General features: G+C 38.4%; 1 pseudogene; it reads left to right on the top strand.

Annotated features, from left to right (window-relative positions):
* The first annotated feature begins 6,197 nt into the window (after positions 1-6,197).
* Positions 6,198-6,376, top strand: LOC122683999 (annotated as a pseudogene).
* Positions 6,377-6,601: the final 225 nt, after the last annotated feature.

Here is a 6,601-nt window from a genome sequence, read left to right as displayed (position 1 = left end):
CATAGAAATATATGTCTCAGGATCTATATCTGAATAGAAAAACATAATGTCTTTAAGGAGTTTAAATTATGTAATGAATATAAAGCACTTAATAAATTACTTAATATACACAAATTGCCCAACTTTCTACAGTTATTATTATCCTAACCACAAAAATTATTTTGAAAACCAGATGAATCTTTTTAAGGAATACTAACACTGACCAGTAGTTGTCATCAACAGAAGTTTCTCTCACTGGAACATTTTGTTTTTGACTATATAGCAATAATTCAGCCACTATCAAATTTTTTATCCATTTCAGGAAAGAGAAAAAAAATGAAATTGGGTCATAGTAAATTCTTGGCTCCATTTGTTTATCCTTTTCTCTATGCATGCCCTTTGCCATGGAGCTTTGCAGTTCCTTTAGTAGTTCGTAAGTTGCAAAATTGCTCTCTCTTGATTTTGCGGTCACCCATGTTAAACTTGGTCTGAACAATAAAATGCAATCACTTGATTCAAGTAGAGCCTTGAAATGTGCTTGTGAAGTTCACTGTGACCATTTCATCTTCTCTCACTGCCCTTAGAAAAGCATGCAGAACCTGAGTAGTCCCAGTTCATGGGAAGTGGAAAAGACGCATAAAGCAGAGAATCACTTACCTCAACAGAGGTAAAATAAGAGTTACCTCAGCAGACCATTAAGTTTGTGAAAAATAAATGCCAATTGTGCTATGCCATTGGGATTTTATTTTCATTTATTTTTATTAGTTGGAGGCTAATTACTTTACAATATTGTAGTGGTTTCTGTCATACTTTGACATGAATCAGCCATAGATTTACATGTATTCCCCATCCCGATCCCCTCTCCCACCTCCCTCTCCACCTGATTCCTCTGGGTCTTCCCAGTGCACCAGGCCCGAGCACTTGTCTTATACATCCAGCCTGGGCTGGTAATCTGTTTCACCCTAGATAATATACATGTTTCGATGCTGTTGGATTTTTATTTTTTCTTATGTAGTTTGACTAATATAGGAGTTAATAATAGTATTTACCATGACATATACATACACACACACATATGCATATATATATATATATATATATGAAAAATATACTTTATGTGCATTATTATCTTTGTTCTACCTATGCAAATCTTTACAAGAGCAAATATGTTTGTTTAAAAAAAAGCAGGTAAAATTTTGAAATTAGAGCAGTAATCTTGTATTTATTCCTTTGTACAAGACATGTCAATATTAAAATATAAGATGACATGAAATTTTCAAATCCTGAACATGCCTGTCTTAAGTACACACACACAAGCACAACACATACACAACCATACAATAGTTATCTCAAAAACCTGACTAAAGCTTTTATCAGAATTTATTAGAACACAAATAATCACTTAAGGAGATATGGAAGGAGTTCTTGATTTTAATTAATTCTGCCTAAGAGTGTTTCAAAGCTTTGTAGAATTATTGCCTTCAGTAAATTTGGATAGATAGGGGGATTCAGTGAGATTTCCTGAGGCAAGAAGTAGAAACCACATGATTATTCATTCTTCTTTCTATATCCCATAACCTAAGGATATGTGTGTGCATATATGAGTATTTGAGAAAAAAATCTGTTATATTGATATATATGACTTACACCGTTTCCACATCTAAATGTATTCAAAGGATTCCACCTATTAAAGCCTAAAACCTGTGAATATGTAAGTTATGTGGCATGATAGGATTAAAGTTGAAGATGAAATTGAGGTTGTAAACTAACTGGACTTAAACTAGGGAGTTATCTTGGATAATCTTGTTGAGTACAATGGGCTCATTAGAGCCTTCAAAACATGGAAGAGGTAAGTGGGAGAATCAATACCAAAGTAATGCCAAGAGAGACTTGACCAGTCATTGTTGTCTCTCAAGATGGAAGGGGAGCACAACCCATGAATACCAGGCAGTCTCTAGAAGCTGGAAAATCCAGAAAATGGATTCTCTCCTAGAAACTCTAAAAACACATCCTGGTCTGTGGATACCTTGGCTTTAGCCAAACAAGACACATTTTGGAGGTCTGACCTCCCGATCTGTGAGGTAATACTTTTGTGTTGCTTTAAGCGACACTTTTGTATTAATTTCTTACAGAAACAATAGAAAATTAAAACAGCTCCTGATAAAAAGGAGACTTCCCCAAGCATAGTATACAATAGAGAGTGGCCTTTGTAGGATTGGAGGAGCAGGCTTGGAGAAATTTCTCCAGCACAGTCTCCCTGTTGTCTCATCTGCAAAACAGTATGGGGTCTGACAAAAAGGGAAAATCTTGCCAGATCACTGGGATAATTCCCTTCTTTAGAAAGATGTGGCAGATTTTAATATAAAAGATCAGTGACATTCTAGCATTTTAAGGTAGATTAAGATTTCTCACCGAGAAGAGTAACAACTAGGAGGCTTTACACACTGATCAAGTCCCAAGAGCTTGAACTGTTGATGTCTTTAAAAGCACATTCTCAGTTTAACAATTCTGCTGGCATTTACTATAGATCAAAAGTAGACATATTATTTCAGTTTTTAAAAAGTGGAACTTAAGAGTGATAAAACTAGCATTTTTGGAGTGTTTTTTTAAGTTGTTCTATGAGTCAGTGGATTTCACTAACTGTGTGTATGCACACATGTTTGCACACATTTGTGTGGGGTCTGGGGGGTAGGCATTGCGGCAGGGGTGCAAGCAGGATGACTTTAATCAAAAGTTGTAAATGCCACCAAATGATAAGAGCGGTTCTCCAGTGCCAGAGATTAAACAAATCATTTCAAGAATTGAGAGACTTGAAAGCATTTACAGGGGGGAACAAAAAAGGCTGAAGATAAAATTTCAAACCAGATTGGGCCATTTTCCACAGGAATGGTACAAAGGTCCAGGAAGAAATTTAGTGAACCAAACACACCAGGGTAGTCATTTTTTGTCTGATCTCTAGAAGAAGATGACTTCCCTGAGGACTTTCTTTCAATGTCATAGCCCAGCTGCACATAGAATCAACACCAGCTACAAAATTTTGTGAGGCTCAGTTCAAAATAATGATGGAAGTCTCCTTATTCAAAAATCGTTAAGGATTGCAAGATGGTGACAAGAGAGCACTAATCCAAGTGAGAGGTTCTTCGTAGGCTGGGACCCTGGGCGAGCACATAGGTGGTACACCCGTGAAGTCACGCTGCAGTGGAATGGTGTATAAGGAAGGTCTGGGCTGAGGCTGAGAAAGGACTTGATGAAGCTGCCTTTTACACCCCTGTTGTGTTTCTTTCTCCCGTGGGACCTGGGGGAGAATCCATGTGTTCCTGAACACTAGACTGCGGTCTGGAAGGGACTGAAAATGGACAGGTGCCTGTTTTGCTTTCCATGGGGGTGATAACTGTGTGAAGTGGTTGAAGCCCCAGCTAATTTCTGGTATTGAGAGCCCAAGCCACATGCAGGAGTGGCTGAGTCCCACCAGCAGTGAGCCTGTAGCACCTGAAGAACAGACTGTCCTCCTCAGCCCCTCCCAGCGTCCGTATCCCAGTACATCATAGATATCAACAGTGAAGACAGCAGAGGGTGACCAGGGCCCAGCTGACCTTCTCTGAGTACCATAAAACAGTGCCTATGGCCCCGGAATATGGATATTTTAGTAAAATAGTAAACCTAAAAAATCTGTAATATTTACTTAATTCATAAATTCTTTAGAATAATTGAATAACTCTCCACTTTCTAGCTTATAACAGTGTAAACATGTTCATTTTATGGTTTGTAAATTTCATGTTTAAAAAAATATAATTTTAATTTTCTTTTATCAAGTTTATTTCACTCATATTTCAGAATAGAAAAAAATATCAATTTCTCCAAGTATAAATACATACACAATTCTGGTTTTAAATTACCTTACCTTTTAGTAAGCTCTCAGCAAAATTCAAGAGGAAATGAAGAACAAATATATATGTATATGGTGGGGGGTGAATCTCAGTATTTCACATAGCATATTTCACTATGCTATTATAAACATATACATTGTAAAATATAAAATGGAATTATAATTATTCTAATAAATTTATGAATTAAGTAAATATTAAAGATTAGTTTTTATTATGTAATTAAAATATCTACAAAGAACCATGTTTGAAAAGAGAATAACTGGTCAAGTATATTCTTCACATTTTCAAGTATAATATAATCATATATTGACTTACCACACACTATATATGTTAACAATATAACTGCTCTGTTGTGCTGATTAATGGAGAATTATATAATCTGAATAAAGCATCAGTTAATTAGAAAATCTTCACACAACAAAACATAAAATGATAGGTGTACTATAATAAACATCCTTTTAAAATCAATATTTGGAACTGCAAGAAAGTAACAGAAAAAAGGGAACTGAAGATGAAAATTATATTGAGGTTTGATTCTTCATCTGGAAGAGAACAACTTCCTGGAAATTAAAGAACATGATATGTGTTGCTGTATAAGCAGGAGAAACTGGTGCTGAGTTCACACCAAGTTTGGGACAAATTTATACTGAGAGCCCCACATAAAGATGGGACCTCCGAGAAGTCATTTCAAAAGGAATGTAGAACATAGGCCTAATAAAAACATGTGATTCCAAGAAAGTGTGAGTATATTAGTTTTGATGCTTCAGAATTTAAAATTATTCATATAGGCTTGTAGAGAAAAACATTCTCCTGCGTGGACCTGGGGTCCCCAAGGTGAAGCATTCACATTAAAAGACAGGTATTGAGGTAGGGTTTCTGGAATGATCCCTGGTGGCTCAGATGGTAGAGAATTTGCCTGCATTGCAGGAGACCCGGGTTTGATCCCAGGGTTGAGAGATTCCCTGGAGAAGGGAATGGCTTTCCACTCCAGTAGTCTTGCCTGGAGGATCCCATGGACAGAAGAGTCTGGTGGGCTATAGTCCATGGGGTCTCAAAGAGTCAGACAAGACTGAGCGACTAACACTTTCATTTTCTGGAATGATAGAGTGAGGAGTCTAGCAGAACTTCTCCCCAGCAAAAAAAAAAAAAAAAAAAAAGCTATTTAATTGGTAAAAACTATATGTGTAATATAATGGTTTAACTTTCAGGAAACTGATGTAAGGGCATATGACATATGGAGAAACATTCATTTAAGAGAATCTCTTAAATCTTGGTAAGTACAGCCAGTCAGCTACAACCTGCTTCCTCACCTGTTCCCCATGTTATCCGAGCTCTCCTCCAGATGATCTATTGGAGAGCATCTGTATGGAATGGCCAAGAATAAAGGGACTCTCATCCTTTAGTTTCTAGATTAAGACTAGAGTTTTACCCTTGGAGTGACAGACTGCTGGTACTTCTCCACTCCATCTATGCTACCTTTCCACTCCAGCCCCTTGTTGCAGAAAATTTACCCTGGGTGGACTGGGCTAAAAGATGGAGGCTCCTTTTCCCACTCTGCCCATATTAGGAGGGAAGCTTCATTCCCAGGCAGCAAAGCCTATGAATCCCGGAGACCTGCTGGATCCTATCGCAGCTCACTTATAGGGAGGAGATTTAAGGCTGAAAAGAGCAAGTTAAGGAGATGAGCGTCCACCCTGCCCCACCCCAATAATGCCTGCTCATTGAGCAGGGGTGTCTCTCAGGAGAAGTGAGCTGCTCCCCACACTCCCAGCTTCTTTGTTTTGATGCAGAGTTTCTTTCCAAGGGAAGAGGTAAGTCAGCAGTACAAAGATATCCCCTGATGTGCCTAAGCAGACTTTAAAACAGAGCATGAAGAAGGTTATACCCAAAGACATTGTCAAAAATAATGAAGAGCTTGGTGGGGAGCAGATATGTGGATCTTGGTAGCTTCATGATACCGGTGGCAACAAGTGAAGGAACACAGCAGCTAGAAATTCATCAGAGAGAATCAAGTCAGCCAAGAAAAATAATCCTGGCATCAAAGGAGCCTCTGACCCCTGGGGGTTGGGAAAAGCCACGTGGCATGGGATGGGTTGACCTGCTGAGCAGCAGAGCAGGACATGAATTAGTTCAAAATAATTTCCCAGCTGACACACAGATCCATCAATGCAAGGAAGAAGCCTTGCAGGCACAAGGACCTTAAGCACAATCTCTAATGAAAACTGGCTGAAGCATGAACTTCTCTTACTTAGGGGCAACTCTTAGGAAGTCAGACAAAAATAAAATTGCATACATCCCTGTCAGTCTGCAGGACTGTGCATGTTCAAGGATTCACCTTCTCAGGAGTGGTCAGAGAACAACCCCCGCAAGCAATCAGTCATTGTCTGAATATGAAGCAAAAAATATAAACTCAATGGATTTTTGGAGCTGGGAGTTGGAATAGGAGCTTGCTCCGTCCACTCCACGCATCGACCTGGTATTGCAGTACTTCCAGGAACGGTGCACCCCCTTCGGGGAATAATCTATGTCTATCAAAAGCAGACTGACTGTTTGCGAGGTGGGCTGGGCGGGTTCAACAGTGGTAGCTTAGCGAAAAAAAAAATAAAAAAAAAAAATAAAAAATATAAACTCCCTGTAGCAGCTTCTAAGTCACACAAATAAGAGTCAAACAGGAAAAAAAAAAAAATCTAACTGACTAAAGTGGCTTAGGTGCAACCTGTGACCAATGAGAAGCA

The sequence above is a fragment of the Cervus elaphus genome, chromosome 25 (genome assembly GCF_910594005.1).
Source record: "Cervus elaphus chromosome 25, mCerEla1.1, whole genome shotgun sequence".
NCBI classification, from domain to species: Eukaryota; Metazoa; Chordata; class Mammalia; order Artiodactyla; family Cervidae; genus Cervus; species Cervus elaphus.
The sequence above is the reverse complement of the archived record's forward strand: the minus strand, read 5'-3'. Positions and strand labels throughout refer to the sequence as shown.